This window comes from Lagopus muta, chromosome 4, assembly GCF_023343835.1.
Source record: "Lagopus muta isolate bLagMut1 chromosome 4, bLagMut1 primary, whole genome shotgun sequence".
Taxonomy (NCBI): Eukaryota; Metazoa; Chordata; class Aves; order Galliformes; family Phasianidae; genus Lagopus; species Lagopus muta.
The window spans coordinates 68,643,194-68,666,746 of NC_064436.1; the positions used below are offsets into that span (position 1 = coordinate 68,643,194).

A 23,553-nucleotide genomic window follows, 5' to 3' on the forward strand; every position below is an offset into this window, starting at 1 on the left:
CAGCTCCTGCAACTCCAGCTGCAGATGATGAAAGCCTGGTGTGTGTGCTGTGATGCTTCAGCATGGTGGCTTGGCCATGCTATGTAGGTCAGTCTGAGCTGTGTGGGGGAGCATGTGATGCCTGTCCCTGGCCATATGGCACTCCCACTCGTGCCTGCTAATCGTAGCTGCTCTTAGGCAAGAAGAAATGCACTTTAAATGGTCACCTTCCTTCCTTTAGCTAATGAGAGGAAAAACTGGAGGGTTTTCTTTTCACTAGCCCTTCACACCACACGTCCTTTGCCTGGGAAGAGAGCTCCTGTTTCTCTCATGGGAGCTAGAACCACATAAAAGCTGGACAAGGTTCTCATCTTTTGAGCTGAAGAAATGGTGTAGGCAAGCAATGCTATCCTTTTTCCCTTCTCTTTCTTCATGCTTTGGTGGAGCTACCCCAGGATCAGGAGACAGTGACAAAGTCTCCAAAAAGAGGAGTCAATATGCCTGGAGAAAGTTGGGGTTAGTAGCTCTCCCAGCTGATTTTTAGGCTGGAGAAGCTTGTCTAAGCATCCGGCCCTGAGTGCTTATCCAGAAGAAAGGAAGCAAACCTCCTAGAGAGTGCCCAGGCCCATTCATAGTCCCAAATCAGGAGGTCAACTCCGGTAAAAATTAATTGGAGCAAAACAAATTGCCACCAGAAGAGCTAGCTTTCCAATGGAACGAGCAGGTCAGCATGCATCCTGTTTAAAAGGGCTGTTTCTATCCACATTGGGATTCAGGGATTGGAGGCAGCCCCCTCGGATGAGGATGGATGGCACTTTTTTTGGCATCACAAGGGAGGAGAAAGGCTAAATCCTCAGCAAAGCCTCTCTGGGCTTCAGCAGGAGCAGGAACAGTGGGATCTGCTGGAGGTGCAGGCAGCCTGGAGCATCTCAGTGGCCCCAAGCTGGTGTGCCTGCCCTGAGGTGTACGCTTTCTTTCTAGTTCCTGAGGATCCAGGTACAGATCACAGAGAAGGATTCGTCTGAAGGTGAGTGGGAGTTGAAATGCCATCTACATCCATGACTGATGTGCCTGACAGCAATGGGCTCTGGCAGGAGTTAGTTTACAGTTAATGAATGACACGAGTGTAACAAACATCCCTCAGCTATTGGCTTCCCCATAGATGGCTTCTTTGTACTCAGAGCAATGTGGGGATTCCCTGCCCTAAACACAAATTCCTGTGCAGTGGCTGGCACTGAACCATGACTGGAAACCAGTCTCTCCAGTAACGGCCTTAAGTTGCACCAGGAGAGGTCGGATACGGGGACACGTGGTTAGGGGATGGTGGGGATGGGATGACTGTTGGACTCCATTTTTTTCTTTTCCAATCTTAATAATTCTATGGTTCTAACTGGAAACCACCAGTTTTGTCTCCACTCCCTGCTCCCCTTCCTATCACCTACTAATAAAAAAAAACAGCAAGAAAGATCCTTTGGAGCAAGCAAAGCTTCCACCATACTGCCCTTCTGCTTACATACTGCTTGCCTGACTGATTCACCCATTGCTTTCTGAATAATCCATAGAGACTTTAAAGTGAAAGAAAAAAAAGGTGTTGAGAAGAAAGCCATAGATGGGCCAGAGAAGGAAAATTTCCATAATTGCATAATAATAACATCAGATTACATAAGGACATCTCGCATCATCTGTGGAGAAGTAATTACATCTACACCACACATCCAAAGAAAATATCATCACGTTAGCTTCCATATCCTATAATTAGACCTCACAAGATATGTGCCAGGGGTTTTATTATTTTGTTTACGTTGACTATTCCATCTTTTTTCACCAGCTAGGAGAGTTTTTGGAGTTAAGTGTGGCAGCTGACCCAGCTCCCCATGGAAAGGGATGCAATGAGTGTCATCCTTGTGAATGGGATGGTAAAATATTTTAGCCACCTCTCTCAGTGCCAACTAGGATGATGGGGACCCTGGTGGGACAGAAAGGCAAAGCCAGGGCCTTGGTTTTCAATCCTTCAAATGGTCTCTGATTTCTACCCCTGTGCTACAAAACTTGGGAAGCCACTTCTCACTTGCTAAGAAAATGACCTGATTTGCAGGGAGGTGTTGCTCTCATGGGTTCCTGAGGTGTCTGCACAGATTCATTAAACAAACACTTCTGCTCGCCTAGCTTTGGACTTCACAACAAGATTCGGGCTTTGAACACTTCTCCCTTCCCTCCAGATCCTCTGCAAAAGGAAAATGAGGCTTTGAAATCATTACAGGGCTTGCAAATGACTTGGTTTGATGTAGTCTTTCTCATGTGCTTTGTCTTGCTTGTGCAGCATTTGGATGAAAAGGAGCCAGAAACAGCACATGACAATTCTCTTCTCTCTGGATCCAACAGCACGATGGACACAGCTGAAAGCTTTGGGCCAAGGAAAGAGGACCAATGAAACACAGTTCATCTACAGTTCTGGTTTCCTCCTTGCTTTCCATTTGCCAATAAATGGGTTGAGAGCACTGGGAAATACCATCAGCCCTGTTGCAAATGCAACAGATTTGTCCAAACTAGATGATCATTGCAGTCCTTTTCAATCCAGGCCATTCTATGAAATCATGCCAAAGAGGCTCCTCCAGCAAGATGGCACATTTCTCTAAGCCAATTGCATTCCCAACACCATCATCAGCTGCAGAAAACTCATCTCTACCCTGGGCTCTTAGGATGGGTTTTGTCCCCATTTCTCCTTTTCACTATCTTCCATCTGGAAGACTCGGAGAATCACAGAATGGCTTGAGTTGGAAGGGACCTCAAGGATCATCAAGCTCCAACCCCCCTACATGAGGGATGAAGGAAGAGAAGGACTACCAAGCTCAACAGAGCTGTCATAAGGGCCAGATCTAATGGAGACATAAAGCCCTGCATCACTGAATAAATAACCAGTGGATCAGTGGTGTTTGAGGTACTCCATGCATGCCATCACATTGTGTTTTGTTCCCATACCTACATGAAGAAAAGCCAGCTTGCATTGCCCTCATGGTCTAACCCCACTCCTATTTCTTTTTCGCTTCACTTTGTGCAAAAGCAAAGTTAGGTTATTTACAACCATGAGAAAATGCTTCCTATGGTTTCACGAGGAGTAAATTAACTGTGTAGATAACCTGCTAAGCAAACACTCCTTGGGATGCTGCACTCTGAGCTGCCAACATTACTTGTGCTACTGGGAGAACACGACACCCAGTTTCTGGAGCACTGTCTCCACCCCAGCACTGCTTTCAGGAATGACTGTGCTGTACCCATCCAGCCCTGCTCACCCTCAGCCTTGTTGGACTAACACCACTGAGCCCAGAGTCCCACCTTAGCCATTGCTTTTCCAAGCTGAAGAGTCCCAACCTGTTCCTTACGGAGAAGCCATACCCCTTCCATGTCCATCTTAATGTCCCATTCCCATCTCAGATGATGTCCTCCTGTCCCTATCTCCCCTGTGTACCACTTTGTGACCACCCTGAGCTGCACCATGATCAGGTCCCAGACGCCTCTGCTCCTGCCTCAACGCCAGGCACCAAAATGCATCCTCCACTGATGCCCTTTGATGGCAAACGCAAAGAGCAAGAAACCTCTAAATGATTATTTGAGAGTCCTTATTCTTGCATTATGAGGATTATTCCTCCTGACAGTGATGATTTCATAGAGCCTCATACATAGACCTCCTCCTGAACCATTTATTTTTTTACCTAGTGCTTTGTGCTATGTGCTAGGAGAGAACCAAGATGTGCAAAGGGGAAATACTGCTTGGGGCTAGGCCCTCACCAGCTCCCAGGACTCCTGAGGCTTTGGTTCTCAGCATGGGGCAGCAGGATGCTTCAGACCTGCAGGTAAGCTGGGAAGCTCTTGTGAAACACGTTCCAGAGGAGCCTGGCATGTGTTGAAAGCTTGCACTTCCTATCTTTGGGGCGGAATTCCTTCCAGCACAACATCCTTATTAATTTGCCTGGGCTGTGAGCAGACAACAGCAATCCCACGCCGTTCATCTCACCTGTGCTGCTGACAGCAGCTGCCGCGGGATCTGCTGCTACAACACCAGATGTATTTTCAGCATCATTCCTCTGTAGGTTTTTAAGTGAATCCATGCTGGAAAAGCACTCAGGGAGGGTTTACAAGCATGCTTTAGGGCACTGCTTCAGACAGGACCACAGCCACAGTCAAATTATTCACACAAGTCGATCCCTGACTTCTTTTTAGGGTGGGAAGAAGGAGCACGAAGCCAACTGCCATCAGGAGCCAGAGAAGGGAAGAAATCAGGAATGCCCACTGCTCCAGGAAGGTAGAAGGGTGCAGAAAGGTCTGGGGAAAACCCAAATGATCATGATCCAGAGGGTCATCTGTGCATGCTACGAAAATAATACTAATAAACGCTAATATTTTGCTAAGTGTAAAATAAGCAGCAATTTTTCCAGACCAAGGGCAGACTATATGGCAAGAGGGCAGAGGGCTGCACTTGCTTAAAAAATGAAAAATAGAGAGGAATTTTCTTTTTTGACAGGACCATCCTGCACACAGGACTCCCTGCAAACCCTGCTGGGGAAACCTTGGTGTGTCATCCTCTGCAGAAGGTGGTGGCTCCCAGAGACATCTTCAGAGTAGGAGCTATTGTGCTACAACAAGACAAAGCACTGGGGGTGTCCTGGGTCCATATGAAGAGATGACTGGACACCTCTCATTGCATTCTCAGTGCAGCTTGCTGGCTGACCTGAAGCTTTTTTTGGGGCTCAATGTCACATCTTGTGCAGCTCAGTAGACCACAGGCCATCCATGTTCCACAGCTGGCATACAAGGGGTGGCTTGACTCTGAGGGTGATGCTGTCCCAGAGCACTGGCAGCTGGACAAGTCCCGTGATGCCACGCCAGCAAGTAGCTATGCCAAGCTGCGTTGACTCCTGGGGAGAGGATGCCAAGAAATGCAGGAGCTGGCAGCTCACCAGCACACAAACTGTGGCACCGGGCAGAGCTCCGTGGGTCATGCAGGTACACAGGCATCCAGGCCAGGTCGACATGGTCAAAGGATTGGACTCTAGAGAAGCTATTATAGAGCAGTCAAGCATTGACACGGGCTGCTCAGGGAGGCGGTGGGGTCGCCATCCCTGAAGGCATTTCAGAGCTGTGGAGATGTGGCACTGAGGGACATGGTCAGTGGGTGTGGGGGGGATGGGTTGGGATTGGACTTGATGATCTTCCAACCTTAATGATTCTATGATCATTCATTCTCTCTTCCCAGTCTCCTTGACTCCTCCATCTGCTCATCCTAGCAGGCAACATTGTATAGTACCTATTTGCCCAGGGAAAGGTCTCTGTTACCTGCTACAAGGCTTGCACTGCCCCCAAGGAGCCAATTTTTACTTATGTCAGTATGGCACTGGGGATGGCTGTTGAGCAGTGCCTTTGAGTTCCCTCCCCGTGCAAAGCAGGTGCACCACAAGCTCTGCATGGCTGAGATGCTGGATGTGGGAGGAGGGAGAGAGGCCAGTCACCCCCAAATAGCAGCGGTCCTAAAAATAGGCAGCCTTTTCCTGCTCACATTGACTCAGCCTTCACAGACCGCAATTTTGGGTTCATCCCTACCAGTGGGGTCTTCTATGCCTGAAGATGCCCTTCTTCACCACAGGGAGATGGAGCACTGAGAATCATGGAATCATTAAGGTTGAAAGAGACCATTGAGATCATCTAGTCCAACCCATTATTTACACCCATCTCCACCGCAGCAGGTAACAGGACCACATGCATATCTGTTCCTTCCAAACTGGATTTCAGCTGTCTCTCATTCCAACCCTTCTCCAGTCCTCTCCCATCTCTTCCAAGTGCTAGCACTTATCCTCCCGTGGGAATGGCTTGAAAACACCTCTTCAACTCTAGGAAAGACACTGCCCCAATGATTTCAGAGATGCTCCATGTAACTGTGGCCACCTCAGCTGGGATCACAGCCTCAAAAAGCCATCACACGACCCTGAGAGCCCACAGCCATGGGGTCCCACTGCTCAGAGGGACAGTGGCCACAGGAAAAGGGGCAGAAGGGGCTTCATGTTGTGTTTTATCCTGTACAAAGCAGATGCAAACAGCTCTGTGATCTTTGGTGCCAATCCGGTCCCACTCAGCTCTTTTTCAGCCTTCTGCCCATCCAGAGATGTCTCCTCCCCAGCACCTGCATCTTCACATTTTTAACCCAATCTGCACCAAACTCTCCAGTTTCATCACTGGGGCCATATCCCACCAACACAGAGGTGCACAAGTGTGTGCTCTTATCTTCTGCCCTGTGAGGTCCTGCTGTTACAGAGACATCCAACCTACAGCCACAGCTAAAGGAAGGGTCATCATTGATATTTCAGAAGCCGCTTCCTTCCCCCCCCCTCTCTTCCAGAAAAGCCTTTTGTCTCTGGGTTTCTTTCTCTCTTTCATTAAAAGGAAACGCTTTGAATAGATTCAAATGCAGCACTGAATGCCTCTCGGATGGGGCTCTTCTGGGCAAAGGAGGGATTTTCATTGTGTCCAACTTTGGAAGTGAGGAAACCTGTCTGCTTCTCCCACTGCTCCCTGCCTGGGTCCCACATCCTCACCCAGCTCCTGCCTTAAGTCCAACTGCCCACTCCATGAGTGTTCAGCACATTAAAAACAGGCATCCCCCCCACTGGCAGGGGTAAATCTCCATAGCAGTGCTGCTCCAACCTCTGAGCATCCTCGTGATCTCCTCTACCAGCTCCATAACCCCATTCTGGGGGTCAGAACTGCCAGAGCAGAACATGCCATTATTCTGCCTCGAGAAAGTTACAGCATTCACTCTGCAATCCAATTTGCAGCGAATCTCTCTCCCAGTCCCGTATCAGATCTCTCTCAGACGTTCACAGACAACCAGAAGGAACCCTCCTTTTATTTTGCAAAACGAAGAACACAAAACAACTGAGCTGCAACAGCGTTCCCAGGACTTGGCTGGTGATCAGAAATAGCTGGTAACAATGGAGAAGAGGCAGAGGCACTCAATAATTTCTCTTCTGGCTTTGCAAAAAGCAGGCTGATGTTCTCGTATTGCACAGGGGCGACAAAGTGCTTTCCAGTCCATTAGTATCCTAGGAAAACACTCAGTAGCATGGCCTAGGGATAAACATTTTTAAACAGCGAGCTCTCATAATGTGCTCCCAAGGGTCCCATAGAAGCAGGGTGAGGAGTGCTGCGGACTGCTGCTAATCCTATCTAAGAAGTCCTGGGATTTCTCTCCGATTCCAGCAGACTAGGAGGATGCTAATTGCAGGGCAGCAGTCAAGAAAAGAGAGAAAAGTGGAAAAGAAGAGCTGGAGGGGTGCATCCCAGCCCAGCAGAACGGATGCAGGACTGGAGGGATGAAGCACGGGTAAGCGTAAATGGATGGCTCATGCTGAATAAGACTTTGCAGATCCATTCAGCTCCATTTGGGGCAGGCTGCATTAGATGACCCAAGTAGCTTCACAGATGGGAATACACTTGTATGAGGTCTGATCACAGTCTGATTTTTGGCTGGTTCTGCATAGAGCCAGGAGTTGGACTCAGTGATCCTTTATGGATCCCTTCCTACTCAGGTTATCAATGATGCTGTCTGGTCCCTCCTCACTCAAACCATTGGCATTTTGGCCTAGCAGCTAATTTTGCCAAGGAGGGATGCTCTCATTGCCCTTTCACAACATCTCTGCAGGTCACAGTGGTCCCTGTAAGGTGGCCCCAGAGCAGAAGCCTTCTTGCAGCACAAGGCACCGTCCACTGCAGACCCTCCGATCAGCACAGTAATTTATGCCAATTGCTGCAATCAGCTAATTATCACACAAGATCGATTCAAATGAAGTTAGGTGTCAACTGCTATTATGAAAGCTTGCCACGCTGGAATAAAGCTGTGAAAGCTGTCAGGGCCCAAAAGCCATTCTGGCAGTGAAGTGGGAAGAGCTGGGTGGTTAGACTGAGATTCTCAACCCACCCCCACCATACCCACCAACCATGTCCCTCAGTGCTACATCTCTATGGCTCTTGAACACCTTCAGGGATGGTGACTCCACCATCCCCTGGGCAGCCTGTATCATAGAATCCCTTACAGTTGGAAGGGACCTTCAAGGGCCATTTAGTCCAACTCCCCCACAATGAAGAGAGTTATCTACAGCTCCATCAGGTGCTCAGAACCCCATCCACCCTGACCTTGGGTGTCTCCAGGGATGCAACATCCATCACCTCTCCATGCAACCTGTGCCAGTGCCTCACCACCCTCACTCTAAAAGACTTTTTCCTTCTATCCAACCTAAATATCCCCTCTTCTGGTTTGAATCCACTTCCCCCTGTCCTGTCACCACAAACCATGCTGAAGGGTCTCCAGTGTGAGGTCATCCAGGCTGAGCACATCAGCCCATCCTGCCTGGTGGGTGTGGGACATGGGGGACCAGAGCCAGGGGCAGGCACAGAGCCCACAGAGACATGGGATAATCCTTCCCTAAGCCGTCTGCGACAGATTTAAAGGGTGTTTGTGTCGGTGCCCCGGGATCAAGATCCTTAAGGGATAAGTGTGCGAAGGAAATGAAAGGATTTGAGTTCTCAAGGCCAGGCATGAAACAGAGACACAGCTCCAGGGTGGTGTGCGGGGGGAGAGCAGGTTATGTTTTGCATGCTCTGCCTTGTTGGAGCAGGATACTGGCCCAAATCCCTGCCTGTCTCTATGAGGCTGAGCCATGCAAGTCCTTCAGGGTACAACAGTGCTTCCGTCCCCATGCCAAGGTGGGGAACTGCAGCAAAAGGTTTTGTCCCCATCCTACCTGGTGCCATGGTCCCCACATCCTCCCCTCTGCTGCTCATTCATTCACCCAATGGGTCTCTCCCAAGCCACCACACTACTGCCTCTTCAAGGGTTAAGGAAGAGGGGGAAAGCCATCAACAGATTGATGGAGGAGTTCATTAAAGAGGGAGCAATTAAATTCCAGCAAGGAGGAATGACCTGCACATTTATGTAGCCCCAGGGAGCAATGCTGGTAAGGCTGCACAGGGCACACGTGGTCATGCTGGGGGACAGGTTGGTGACCAGCAAGACTTGTTCTGAGAGCAAACACTGTGCTGCATTCCCTCCAGGATTGTTTGCAGTCCATGGGCTGCCTTGTTTGCTCAGGGTTGTGGTTTGTTTTACTGATATTTTAGAAAGTTATTATTAAAAGCTACTTCAGGTCCCTGAGAGCATGGAGGGAAGACGAAATTCTGGTTGTCCCTAGGGAATGTCAGTGGTGCTGTGTTTGCCATGGATGAGATGAGTTTGGCTGGGCTCTGCTGGAAAACAGAAGTGGTCTTTCGGCTGCAGGAGATCACCTGCCCCCCAAAACACACGTGGCTCATAGATTAACTGAAATAAGGTATTAGCATAGAACCATGGAAACATTAAGGTTGGAAAAAAGCTCTAAGACCATCAAGTCCAACTGTCAGCCCACCCCCACCATGCCTACTAACCATGTCACCCTTTCCACCATCCAGACAGCAGCTGGCTTTCCCCACATCCCACCTCCTTGCACAACCTCCTGGGTACCATTGCTCTGCCATGTCAGCCTGGCCCTAAAACACCACTTGTGCCTATCAGAAGTGAAGTTCTGGAGAGCATTATGGAGAAGCAGGGATGGGTGGTGGGTCTCCATCTGCCTTAGTGCCCCTGCTGCAGGGATGGCCCTCCCTGGCTTCCATCCCACAACAGTAAGGCAAGGTGCATTGTCTGCCTTGAATGACCACCAGCATAGAATCACAGACACATTTGAGTTGGAAAAGACCTTCAGTATCACCAAATTCAACCATTGACCTGACCTACTAAATCACAGAATATCATCAAGCTTGGAAAAGTCCTCTAAGACCATCAAGTCCAACCCCAGCCCATCCCCACTATGCCCACTGACCTTGGGCCCTCAGCATTATGCCTCCATGGTTCTGGAACACCAGACTCCATCACCTCCCTGGGCAGCCTGAAACATATCCCCATTCCTTGTTCCCTTACAATTCCTTGCATTGTAGGGGGGCAGAGGACCATGATCCCAAGAGCAAGAGAGACAGGGCAATGTATGTGGTGGGATATATAATCCTCCCATCCTTATGTCTTGGGTGGGATGGTTTTGTTAACACTCCAAGTGCTTGTGAAGGGCAATGCTGGGGATATAATTAGGGCAAGGCCCGTAGGGAGCACAAAGAGCTTGTACTAGATCAACTGATATAATTAGAAAGCAGGGACAAGGAGATGAGCTCCTGTGCCCACGGCTGGTCTATTTTTCCCATCTCCAATTGGGCTAATAAAAGCTGTGACCCTCACGTGCACATCATAGAATAGAATCATACAGGTTGGGAAAGGCCTCTATGATCACCAAGTCCAAGCTCAACCCACCCCCTCCATGCCCATTGACCACGTCCCTGAGTGCCACATCTCCATGGTTCTTCAGCACCTCCAGGCACGGTGACTCCACCACCTCACAGGGCAGCTGTGCCACCACCTGACTGCTCTTTCAGGTAAGTTTTTCCCCTGATATCCAACCTGCACATCTGTTTTGCACATCCCAGCCCCCCTGTGGCACACGCAGACATCCCTGCACAGCCCCATGCCCTCCTGCCTTTCCCCAGCTGGTGGACGTGCAGTCAGAAGTTGCTTATCACACATTTTTCCTGGCTCAAATCATTATTATTGTTCCTGGTGCTGTGCTTCCAGAGGAAAACATGTCTTTGGGCCACATACCAACGGATTTGGTTAATTCGTCACCCGCAGACGCACATATATTTATTTAAAAGCGCCTCTTGTTATGTTACTTGGCAACTTCTGAGCCCAAGTATTTCTCCAGCTGATAAATATTTGGGAGATTGTGTGCATCTGTTAATGAGACCATCAGCTTTCTCCTGAGCTTCCCTGGCCCCATTGCATCTGGGCAGTCCCAGAGCGGTGCAGGGACCAGCCAGGCTGATGCAGAGGATGCTCAAGGGTTGGAAAGCAACTGAAGAAAAAGATAAAATTAAATCATAGAGCAAAAAGTCCAGCTCGGCTCATTAAATAAATCCCTGAGCTACTACTGCTGGAGGATGGAATGCTTTCTTCCAAAGGGGAATCCAAACCATTCACAGCTCTCTGGGCTGTCCCAAAGCTTAAAGCAGGTGCATGAGAAGGGTGGCCACTATAAAGAGACTTCATGCAATAAAAGCAGCAAGATGAGAAAACCCACAGGTTCACTAACAAGACCACATGAGAGGGCAAAACTCAGGTTTCCTGAGATGAAGCAGGGGCTTGGAGGCTCCCACATGGGATATGAGGGGACTTCCACCTCCCTCCAGCTCATGGCTTCAACCTAACTTGATTATAAGGACATCCTTCCCAATGGCTCATATAATACTCATATTTTTGCTACTTAAGGAGGCATAGGAGAACGAGGGAAGGCGATCCTGTCCCATTGCCCCAGCCCTAAGGGGACCTGGAGGCACCAGGGCTCCCAGGCATGTGCCTCCATTTCACTTTCAGATCCCTCAAATAATAATAACTGTGTTTGCCAGCTCCTGTGACAAGAATGACTAATGGGGAAAGATCTGCCGAGAAGGGAAGGAAAAAAAAAGAAAAAGATTTCCTCTTTTCACCCTTCATTTGCTGGATGTCTCTGACAGCCCTAGGCACATCTGGGATTTCCCTGGTGCAATCCTATGGGTTTCAAAAGCCTCAGCATAGCTCCAGAAACACCCTTGTCACACATCAGCTTCCTCAAAGGGACAGGAATCCATTCAGTAAACTTTTTGCAGCCTGATTTACCCAAATTCCTGCTCCACAGTGAGCTATAATGCCACGATTTTCACCGTGTGTTTGGAAACCACTCTATTCATCTGCTTTTCTGCAAGGGAATGGAGAGGTGCCCTCCCCATACACCACATCATGGCCTGGACCCTGTGGTGATGCAGCAGAACCTGCAGAGGTTGAGGACACTGGCAACACTAAAAAATGCTGGGGACGCTGAGGGAGATGGCAGAGGTAATGGGATGGAAAGCTCAGCAACGACAGCAGAGCAACAAGGTCCTGGGCTACAGCAAGAGAGGATTTGCTCAAATACAATAGCCACAGAAATAAAGGAAAGACACTGCTTACCTTCAGAAGGCCTCAGGTAGGCAGGGATCTGCAGCAAGATACCCTTACCTCCACTGCCAACCCTTAAATGAGGTCTGGGAAGGGGTGGATCCTGGCTCCACCCTTTCCAGTCACTCAGGTGCATGCAACGCACCTGAGCTCCCCTGGGTTGGCTTTGCCTTCCTACCAGATGCTCAATCACTTTTTCCAGCTGTGACAGCATTTCTGCTACAGCAGTGTTGGGGACATGTTGGGGAGATGTTGAGGCAGATGGCAATGTTGGGAATGCTGGAAAGGCTGGGGATTTTAGGGTTGTTGGGGACGCGGGGATGTTGAGGACATTGGGGGTGTTGGGGAAGACGGCAGTGTTGGGGATGCTGGGGATGTTGGGGAAACTGGCAATGTTGGGGGCTTTGGGGACATCAGGGATGTTGGGGAGCCTGACAGAACTGGGGACTCTGGGGATGCTGAGGATGTTGGGGAAGCTAGCAATGCTGGGGACATTAGGAAAGCTAGCAGTGTTGGGGACTTTGGGGACATTTAGGATGTTGGGGATGTTGAGGAAGATGGTGTTGGGGATGCTGGAGATGTTGGGGAAGCTGGCAATGCCGGGAACGCTGGGGACATGGGGGACACAGCGGGGCTTTATGGGATGTTGGGGACGTTGGGGATGTTGGGGAAGCTGGCAGTTTTGCAGACTTTGGGGATACTGAGGATATGGGGGATACTGGGGATGTTGGGCTTTCCTGCACTTTTCAGCCTCCTCCTTTTGGATCTGGGGGATACTCCTTAGGACATCAGCCTGCTGACCCAGCAAATATTGCCTCGGGGATGGGGGATCCCCTCCGTGAAGCCACACACCTCCCTGTGCTGCTCTTTAAATGCCCCACAAAGCCATGGGGCGATTTTCATCCCCTACACAAATCCCTCCCACGCTCCCACATCCCCACGCATGGAACACAGGGGAACCACGCCGTCACTACGCCGCTCCCCATCTCCTTCCAAACCATTGCAAGCAAATCCATTCCCCAGCCAGGCTGAACTCTGATGACAGCATTGCATGCTATATATAGCGACAGCGGATCGCCGCTCCATCCAAGCGGGGCCACACATAAACAAACGGCAGCGCGCGGATACCTCCGTAGAGAAGGGATGGTGTGTGATGGAGGAGCCCCCAGACCCCATAGCAAGGGTCCCGAGCCCCTGTTTTAATGCCTGCATGGCTCTGCTGCTGGTGTAATGTGGGTTTGAAGATGAAGGATGTGCTGGAGGGTGTTGGGAGAAGAGCTAAAGGAGGCACCAAGGGTTATCCCGTGGGGCAGAGGCATCCCCAGGATGGGGTCGTGCTGAGAGCTCAGCATCCTTCTGAGCATGCCCTCCCCATAGCATGACGCTGCCACGGGGTCCCCGGGTTTGGACCCACGGACGGATGGAGGGATACATAGGGGTTGGCACACCCAGATGGGGCACAGTGCTGCACTGCAGCACAGCCCAGGTCTTGCCCTGGCTTTGCCATGGGGCCGTGCCATGGGGACAGATGGAGCCCACGGGGTTGGGGAGCACCCACATCCCTGCCAGCGTGCACCCACCCCTGGGGGTCTGCACGAGCAGCACAGCCATACCCACATCCCCTGGGCAAGGTCCCAAGCTGGGAGCCCCGTGTCCCCCCCATGACCCCCCAATCTCCCCCCCTCGTCCCTCCCTGCTGCCACCGCTGGGCCACCCAGCGCCGAGGCAGATGACATAATTCCCAGCAGCTGCACACGGAGATCGCTCGGCCCCTTCGCCGAATCCCACCCCAGCCCCTTCCCCTCCAAAATAAGCTCACAAACGAAGGAAGCTGGGGAAGAGGGGAGGCGGGGGGGGGGGGGGGGGGGGAGCGATGGGGATTTGGGGGGTGAAGGGGGGTACAAACAGGTTTGCAATCCCCCACCCTTCACCGCCCCTCCCCTCCTCGCACTCTATTTTTGGGTGCTGTCATTTCCAAGCAGCTGTGACTTTAGGCACAAACAAGCAGCACCCCCAACCCTCTCCCCTCCCCCCCTCCCCCCCCCCCCAAAATAATTAATAAATAAACCAAACAACCCCAAACATTTTCCATCACAGAGCTCCCCCCTCAGCAAATTCCTCATGGGTGGGTGCTTGGGGTGATATCCCCCCTTCTCCCCACACATCTCCCCTCTAATCTCAAAGCCACTTTGGCAGATGCAGGCAGAGATAAGGGAGACCCACCCCCCCCCCCCCTCCCCCCAGCATCCCCCCCAATCCTCCCGCAGCCTTCTCACCAGTATCTCCCAGTTCCTCCCCACCCTTTGCCTTACTGGTGGCGGGGACTCTCGCCGGGCAGAGCTGCGGGGTGGCGGTAGGGCTGAAGCCTGGGGGGCCCCTCCGGCCCCATCGGAGAGCTCTCATCTCATTTCGTCGCGCGTGTCACCCCACGCACACGCACACACACACGCCTCTCGCAGCCACGTTCCCCCCCTTCTTGCGGCAAAACGGCGGCCGGCCCCGACCCCACCCCCTGTCAAAGCTTCAGCCTAACAGCGAGGGAGGGAGGGAGGAAGGATGGAGGCAGAGCTGCTCGCTGGCCCTTTAACCCTTCCCTCTCTGAATCCGCTGGGGTGCAGCCTGGGGACCTCCCCCCCCCTCCTACCCCCCCCCCCCCAAATAGCCTCCTGCTGTGCCTCGCTCGTCTGACGGTACACAGATCTGAGCTGATTCCCCCAAATCTTCCATACGCCGAGCTGCATCTGGAGCGCTGTGTCCAGTGCTGGGCCCCAGCACGGAGGAATCACAGGATCACTGAGGTGGGAAATGACCTCTGAGATCACCAAGTCCGATCGTCAACCCATCCCCACTGTGCCCGCATGTCACCCAGCCATCCAGGCTGGTCACTTCATCCAGAAGCATTGAGACCACTGTGAGATGGGCTCCAAGTCCCCTCTGGAAGGGGGCACTCCTGGGTACCCCAAGTGGACAGGAACAGAGAAGCAACCCCAGTTGTCCTCCCCAGTGATGGGACATGCTCAGAGGATGCTCAGTGCAGCTCCACCAGCAACCTATCTGCAGTACAACTGTAGATGGACACCCGAGGGAAAGCAAAACCAGGACAGTATTTTCCCCCAGCACTCTCCAGTCATCTTCAGTTTAGGATATTCCCAGTGGGTGAGCTTTCAACCAGCAGAATGAAGGTCTCACTGTACCCCATGTTTGGAGCATCAGCAGTTCCCAACTCCGCTTCCACACTGTTACAAAAGGATGGGTTTTGCAGGGTGCAGGGCTCAGTGAGATGTCCAGGTTAGATATTAGGAACAATTTCTTCTCCAAAAGAGTGATGGGGCACTGGCACAGCTGCCCAGGGTTGTGGTGGAGTCGCCATCCCTGCAGGTGTTCCAGAACCATGGAGATGTGGCACTTGGGAGCACAGTTAGCTCACATGGTGGGGCTGGGCTGACAGCCTCTGTAGAAGCATCACCCCAGGCTAGCATTGGAGCAGCAGGTTTTGCAGCTGTTGATCTCTTTCCACAAGTGCTTGATGAGGAAGTTGGCTCATGCAGCAGCCCAAGGTGAGTGCTCTGTCCGGGGGACATCGCTGTTCCTCTGCTGTTTGTCACCATCACTGCCCTGCCAGCATCTCGAGTGGACTTTGTTTTCCCTCATCCTCTGAATGTTTTGTGCATCTCGATGCGGTTATCGTGCTCCATCCGTCAGATTGCAGCGAGTCCCAGGGAGAAGGTGCCAACTTTAACATATGCCTGAACAGTTCTTTTCAGACATATACAAACTGGAACAATGCCTCGCTGAGAATATGCTTGTTGATGCAATTTGCCAACTGTGGTTTCAGATCTGCTCTTTTCAGCAAGTACCAGCTATGTGTAGACAGTGCAGAATCTTGGATAGCTGCGATCTGAAGGGCTCTCTGGAAGTTTTCTCCAGGCATGGGTGAGCTAATGGGGAAGAGAGTGTAAGGATGAGTGAAGACTTCCATGCATATTGCAAATAGCTCTCAGAAAAATGCAGCTCTGCCTCTAGGAACTGCAGTCCCACTTCCCTTTGCTTCTCTCTGCTTTAGGAAGTGGCCAACACTGGTTTCTCTACAAGGATTTAGAATCAGAGAATCATTAAGGTTGGAAAACACCTCTTAGACCATCAAGTCCAACCTCACCATGCCTACCAACCACATCCCCCAGTGCCACATCTTCTCAGTTCTTGAACACCTCTGAGGACGGTGACTCCACCACCTCCCCTGGCAGCCTGTGCCACTGCATTACCACTCTTTCAGAGAATACATTTTTCCTAATATCCAGCCTGAACCTCCTCTGGGATGATTTAAGGGCATTCCCTATCAAGCAGGACTTTGCTCGGCTCCTCACACCCCCTAGGTTCAGATACCTTCACCATCAGTCCCCATCATAGAACACGGTTGGTTATTCAATGGGTTGATGGTTGGGCTAGATGACCTTAGTGGTGTTTCCAACCTTAAGGATTCTATGATTCTATGATACCAAGGTGGGTTTGGAGTTGTGTCCAAGCTTGCCAAGCAGGCAATGAAGCCTGCTGGGTCTGATGAGGCAGAGATGGTTTCTCATCACCACCCTTCAGGACGTGGCTCTACTTTTGCTTCCATGCCCTTCAGCTCCCTGGGGCAAAAATCACGCCTCGTTCTTTGCTGATGGAACACCCTGAGCAGCTGTAGGGTTGGCTGTGGGCAATTGGTGAGTCAACCCAAGAGCAGAGGGTCAGTTCTGAATGGCCCATTCTGCACAGAGCACTGCCAAAGGCAATGTGTGTTTGAGGCAGCAAATAATCAAGAGACCATTGTTCATAGCAACCTCAGTGGAAATATTTTTGTGTGTGTATGCATGTGTGTGCTGGCATCCAATTTGGCAATGGTTACTCAGCACTCGTGGGCGGCCTGTCCCTTTCTCTCAGCTGGAGTCTCCTCCTCCTCACAGGGATCCAGAAGAGGGTTGGAACTGGAGCAGATGGTTTGGGGGTGCTCAGAAATACCACTGCCAAGGGCTGTCTCATCACCAGCTCCAGCTCTTTGGTGTGCTGAATGTGCTTGAGACCAAGGAGGTCTCTCCAAGGAAGTGGGGACATGGGGACATGCCAGAAGATCCTGGAGACATCATAGAATCAGAATCGTTTGAGTTGAGGAGGACATTTGAAGTTCACTTAGTCCAACTCCCCTGCACTGAACAGAGGCACCTACAGCTTGATCAGGTGCTCAGATGCTCAGAGCCCTGTCCAGCCTGGCCTTTGGTGTCTCCAAGAACGGGGCATCCACTGCCTCTCTGGGCATCAGCTCTTGGTTGGATTTTGAGAAGGAACAGAAATGGAGATCTTTGGATCTTTGGAGATCTTCCCTACCCACACCCAAGAAAATTTAACCTGCCAACACTGGGAGGACAGAGAGACCTTGCTGAGCAGTTTTGCTGTGAAAAAAAGTTTTTGTCCAGGTGAGAATCCAAGGGTGGAAACCTGGATAGCGGACGAATGCTGGAATGCTCCATACATCCACATATCTTCGAGTACAACGCAAGATCTACCACAGAAACTCCAAGGCTACCATTGAAAGCCTCACTGCTGCTCTCATTCCCACAGAAGTGAATGGAGAATGACTTTCTCCTGATCTCTGTCCCCTCCACAGCTCCTGGCACTTTGCTTTCTCCAAAGCAATGCTCTGAGATCAGCCGAGATGAAACGGAGCAGCTCCTACACACCTTGGGAGCTCAGGCAGGGCTGCTTCCCACGCAGTGTCTTTCACCCAAATTAAGCAGCTCTCAGCTGAGCTCTGCCATCCATCACGCCAACCCGCAGGCACAGCTCGCTTTTGGCAGCTTTCTACACATTTTGGTTCACGTTCGGCACAAAACAAGCTGGGACCTTTTTTGTGAACGTGTTGCAAGGGGCACACAAGGCTACAAAACTGCAGGGCCATCCTTGAAATGGCTCACATTGGAGTCAGTGGGAGGCTTGCAGTCATTAAATATAGACAAGACCTGGGTAACTAGTGCTGTATTCAGACCGCCCACTACAGGGGAAGGATGGATGGGGTCTGTCCCCAAGGGCTGGGTCACTCCATGGGAGGTATCACTGAGGTACTGGGTTTCCACTGAATAAAACAGCCTGGGGACCTTGGTACAGCAAGAAAGTAAATAACAGCAGGCTTCTCTGGCATCTGCATCCAGAAGGGTGAGTGCACTCTGTTGGTGGTGTCTGGAAGCATTGCAGAATCATAGAATGGTTTGAGATGGATGGGGCTTCTAGAGGTCATCTACTCCAACTCCTGTGAGATGAATGGGGACATCTATTGCTTGACTAAGGTGTGGTCCAGCCTGACCTTGAACATCTCCAGCCCCAGGGGCATCCACCACATCTCTGGAAAACCTATGCCAGTGCTTCGCTAGCTGGATGTAATTCAGCCACATCTTGGTGTCTGAATTGATGCATTGCCCTACACTGTATTGGTAGGAGGCCCCTTCAGTGTCTGAAAGCACTGTAGGTGTCCCAGGTTATTACAGGCAAGGAGATGGAATATAGCTTCTGTGTTGGCATCACTCAGTGGAGATCCTTGGTGGAGACCAAAAGCTGCTTTCTCATGTAGGCTGACATCTGTGGTGACAAATGCCACAGCCCCCCGTTCACATCCAGCTGCTTCAGGTGGGAAACTGAGGTGCTCCCAAGCAACCTGTGCCAGAAACACCTGCACTGTTCATGCCCAGATCCATACTGGGTTTGGATGGCTGCATTTCAGAAGAAATCACCATTGCATTTTTAGCTCTGCATCCTTAGCCAGGGCTAGCAAATCCTCCATCCCCTCGCTGCCTGCTCGCCTGAGAGCAGCCCCAGGGAATGACCTTAGACTCAAATTGCATTAAGAAAGGTCCTGGTGAAGCAAGGCGGCTCTCAGAGCCAGAGTTTGCTGGCAGCCTAGGCAACCGCCTTGGGCTCCTTCCAGCCTCCAGGGAGAAGCACAGTCCCCAGGAATCAATAGCTGAGTGCTTCTAACAGTCAGCAGGGCTTTGGCTTGATCTAAGCCATTCTGTTTGGTTATTTTCCTCTTCTGAAAGCAAACAAGGTCCCTAAATGAGGGTTCTGGATTCAGGCAGCCTGCAGAGGATCAGCCCTGACCCATTGCAAGGGGAGGGTTGGGTTCATGCTGGCTGATCACATTTGTCCCTCTCTTCTCCTGGCCTCTGGAATGCTGAAATCCTATTATGGGAAAGTTGGGCAAATAATAAAAGATCCTATGTGATGCCAACTCTCGTAGCACATGGGAGAGGTAGGCTGAGGGGGTCCTGCTCTAATCTAATCTGGGCCATATAAAGCCCCCATGGAATCAATTAAGGCTGAAAAATACCTCTACAACCATCAGGTGCTCCAAGAAACCTGAAAAAGAAACCCTGAGAAATGTGGTTCATGGCCAGAGATGGCAGAGCTCAGCCCGGTTCATGCAAGAGGGGTGGAAGGTGAGTGGGTCACGTTGCACACACTGCACTGGGGAGGCTTTTCCAGGGTTCAGAGCTCACCAGCATAGCTGGGAAAAGGCACAGAGAAAGGCAGCGAGGAGCTGTAGCTGCCTGAATTCCCAAGTTCACCCATTTTTCAACAGTGAGGGTGTTTCACCAGCTGGACAACTTGCAATTGGAATCTCTCCCAGTCTTTAAACTGAGCCCATCTGTGTTTTTAAGTACTGAGTTTAACCCCAGAAAATTATGATCTGGATGGAAAAACATTGAGCTGCGAGCCGCGTTCTGACAAGGTTCAGACGAGAAGCACATAACGACCCCCCAGAAACAACATCCAACCTATGCACAGCTCCGAAACTAACTCCAGGATGTTTTAAGATCTGTTTGTGCTACGCCTCGCATCATGTAGCAACAGCTGAAGGTCATAAGCGCTGTATAAATAGAAAGGAGATTTTATTGTGACATGTCCATCCGGAGCCATTGCTCTTGGGGATGCCATCTGGGACAGGGGAATGGGATCCTGCACATTGCCTCTGCAGTAGAGAAAAAGCAATCCTTGTCGTTGCAGGAGTGTAAGATGATACTGTGGGTGCAGGGAGGTTGCAACTCTGCTCTTAATTTTGCTGTTTCTCAAGAAGAGCTGGATGTGTGAGAGCCACCTTTGGAATGCAAACAGTCTCCAGTGGGGCTTAAATCGTATACCCAAAAAGGAAAGTTTTCACCCATAAAAAGAGAACTCCTTAAGAGTGACTTATAATGACCGTGCTTCCCATGTGTGCACATCAGTGCTCCCATTGCATGGGGTGCCTGGGGCTCTCTGATGTGCTGAAGGCATTTGTGCCTGCAGAGTCTGACACATTGTTGGAGTATTTTCTAGAGATGGCCAAATCCCTGCGTCAAGGAGCTTTTGTGCCACCCATCAACTCCTTGCAGCAGCCCTTTGCCTTCCTGGTGTCTATGGTGAGCTCTTCAGGCTCTGAAGCAGTCCATGCTGCACCTTTGGTCTCTGCCAGAAACGATGGCGGCTCTGGGAAGTCTTCAGCAATCTGAAAGTTGACCTGGAAGTAGGAGAGAATGGGGAACTATGATGGAGGAACCACAGAAATCACAGCAAAAATGGAGGGGCAAAACACATGAGTTTGATCCCAGCTGCCTGGCTGAACGTTGGTGGAGGTCCCTGCTAGGGAGGGTCACCTCAACACCTGCTGTTCCTGAAGCAACACATCAAGGTAGCCTTGGAGAGGAGACGAGCCCTTCCCTTTCATTGCTTGGTGCTGAAGATAACTCGTGGTATTTACTTAAGGAAAGCAATCTGAGAGGGATGTTGGCTGTAAATCTTCAGGCGTCGTTGCTGGACGAGAGCCAGAGAGCCTCTCAACTCCATCTGTGCAAGGACCCAGACCGTGCCATGGCTGTGTTTGCCCTCCCATTGAGGGCAGCAGCATCACATCCTGTCCCAGGACATCATCCTGCTTCCTCCCAGAGCCACGCTCCCCCTGTTCAGTGCAGGGGAATTGGACTAGGTGACCTTTAAGGATCCTTTCCAACTCTAATGACGATTTGATAAGGAGGATGCCAGTGCTCTGCAGCTATAACTGCTTCTTCCCCTCCTTGAAAGACAGCCCTGTGCGTGGCATTATAACCACGGGGAGGAAAATCTTTCCCCTCCTGCTATGATTGCTGATACGGTATTGGATTGTGCAATGGGTCACACCTATTGATCACAGCAGGCTGAAAAAGAAACAACTCATAAATAACTCCTGACATCCCCAGCTGTGCCAGAAACCCTGGCTGAACAAAGAGCTCTTGGGAAAGCTCTTGTTGGTATTTCTCTGTCCCTTTCCTTTGGAAAATACTTGGGACAGTTTTGGCTCAAGCCAGATGATAAGGACTCACTAAATGCTATTGCAGATGTTTTCACAGTAAAGCTGAGTTATCTCAGCCCTTAATCCAGCCCTTTCTGGTAGAGCATCATCAGCCTAATTAGTTTGGGGCAGTGCTGCTCGTGTCCAGCCCAGTGCTGGTCCTGTGCCCTCTCTCACTGATGCTGGAGCTGGTATGTGGGCAGATGGCACGGCCAGAAGGCAAAGAAAGTCACAAAAATGAGTGAATTTGGCAAAAAGAACTGTAATAAATGTATGCTAGGGAGGCTGAGGGGATCATTCTTGGGTTGTGCTTTCTTAAGGAAACTCAGCCCTAAATGGATCTGGGGTGATGAAAAAAAAAAAAAAGCATGGTCCATGTAGGGCACCTGAGACACATCCAGTGCCTCTGCTGGAATGCAGCAATAGGAAGCAATTGGGCTGTTCAATGGATGAGAAACTGGTTTCAAGATTGCACCCAGAGAGTGGTGGTCAATGGCTCAATGTCCAGATGGACATCAGTGATGTGTGGTGTCCCCTCAGGGGTCAGTACTGGGAGCAGTGCTCGTTAGCATCTTCATCAATGACACTGACATGGGATTGAGAGCATACTCAGCAAGTTTATGGGTGACAGCTCTTCTATGAGGACAGGCTGAGAGAGCTGGGGCTGTTCAGCCTGCAGAAGAGAAGGCTGCAGAGAGACCTTCCAACTCAAAAGGTTCTATGCTTCTCTGAAGGAGCAAGAGGAGATGCAGTGGGGCACAAAGAGTGGCTAACAACAAGAAAGGGCGGACAGACAGACATCAGGATCCCTGGCAGCAGTGCCCTCCGTAGAGCACTCACTGGTGCTCACCAGATCCCATGTGCTCTTTGCAGAATGACCACAGTGAGGGACATGTGAGAACAGGGAATTCCCAAGCACGGCATCTCTCCTCCCTCTGCCTCGTGCTCCCTTTCTCCCTCTTTTTTTTCTTTTTTTCATGGCAGAAAACAAAACAAACAAACAAAAAAAACCAACAAACTTTTCCCCACATAATGATGATTTGGCCATCAGGTCAAGCATGAGAGATTTCATTTTCAAGCTTGGGTCAGGCGGTAAATTGCTTTAGTGCTGTTGGCACAGAGATCACTGTGCTGAAAGGCTCTTTCCTTACAGCATGTTGTAAGGGTGCAGAGCAATGCACGTCCTTGGTACGTGAGTCATCTCATGAGCAACATACAGTGGCCATACACCATATAGCTGGCAGTTGGACTGGGTGTTCTTAGTGTCTTTTCCAACCTTAAAGATCCTGCGCTTCTATGATCTCACTGACAATGGCCCTGTGATGTATATTAGGGCATGCTGGTGCTGAGAGAGCTCCAAGAGACACCAAAGCCCTGATATGAACTTCAGAAATAAATCCATCTCACTGCAGAGGGAGATGGAGAATAAGCCAGGGAGGGGAAAGTTTATTTAGAGAAACAACCGTGGGCTGCCTGCCCACACCAGGCTTTTAGCTGATGAGCTGCACGTGCCATGCTTGGGGGTGGCTGGGGGAAGGAGGCTGTGGATATGAGGCACGTGGCATCTCCTGCAGAGCCCCAGGGCTGGTCCAGCAGGACCTCACTTGTAGCATCACCTCTGCCAAATGAGATAACCCCAGCCAATCCTACCTCTTTTAAAGGTTCAGTGAGGAAAATCAGAGGTGCCCAAGGCCATGGATGGAGCCCTGGGCATCCTGATCTGGTGGGGGACAACCAGCCCACAGCAGGGTTTGGGGCTGGATGGGCTTTAAGGTCCCTTCCAACCCAACCATTGTATGATTCTATGATTGCTTTGCTGTGGGTGGATGAGCACGCAGACAAATCAGCCTTGGGAATCCCAATGAGTGTGGCTGTTGTGGGCTGCCATGTGTTTGGATACGTGGAGGAGATGGATGGCCAACATGCTCATAGCTCTTGGGGTCCCAGATGTGCTCTAGGATCAACCACATCTGTTTGCATGGGAGCAGTGGGGAAGCTTTGGTGCAGGGCACAGGACTCAGTGGGCTTCCACATGTTGTCACTGTATGATGTAAATGGGTTTTCCATTCTCCTCCCAAGCCCATCAGCTTGTTCAAGGGCACCTGGCTAACTGCTTTCCCGGCCCCACGCTGTGCATTCTGTATCC

General features: G+C 50.8%; 2 protein-coding genes across 4 annotated transcripts in view; one reads left to right on the forward strand and one right to left on the reverse strand.

Annotated features, from left to right (window-relative positions):
* Positions 1-14,574, reverse strand: part of LZTS3 (leucine zipper tumor suppressor family member 3) — a 41,319-nt gene extending 26,745 nt beyond the window's left edge. Inside the window, exon 1 of one of the 3 annotated variants that reach the window (XM_048943636.1) lies at positions 14,389-14,574. The gene's annotated coding sequence lies outside the window, so the exon portion shown is untranslated. Of the gene's footprint in view, positions 1-12,088; positions 13,120-14,352 lie in introns of those variants that run through there. The other 2 variants (XM_048943637.1, XM_048943638.1) reach the window with 2 other exon arrangements.
* PTPRA (protein tyrosine phosphatase receptor type A) overlaps positions 1-23,553 on the forward strand; it is a 553,533-nt gene that overhangs the window by 154,867 nt on the left and 375,113 nt on the right. The window lies entirely within an intron of this gene.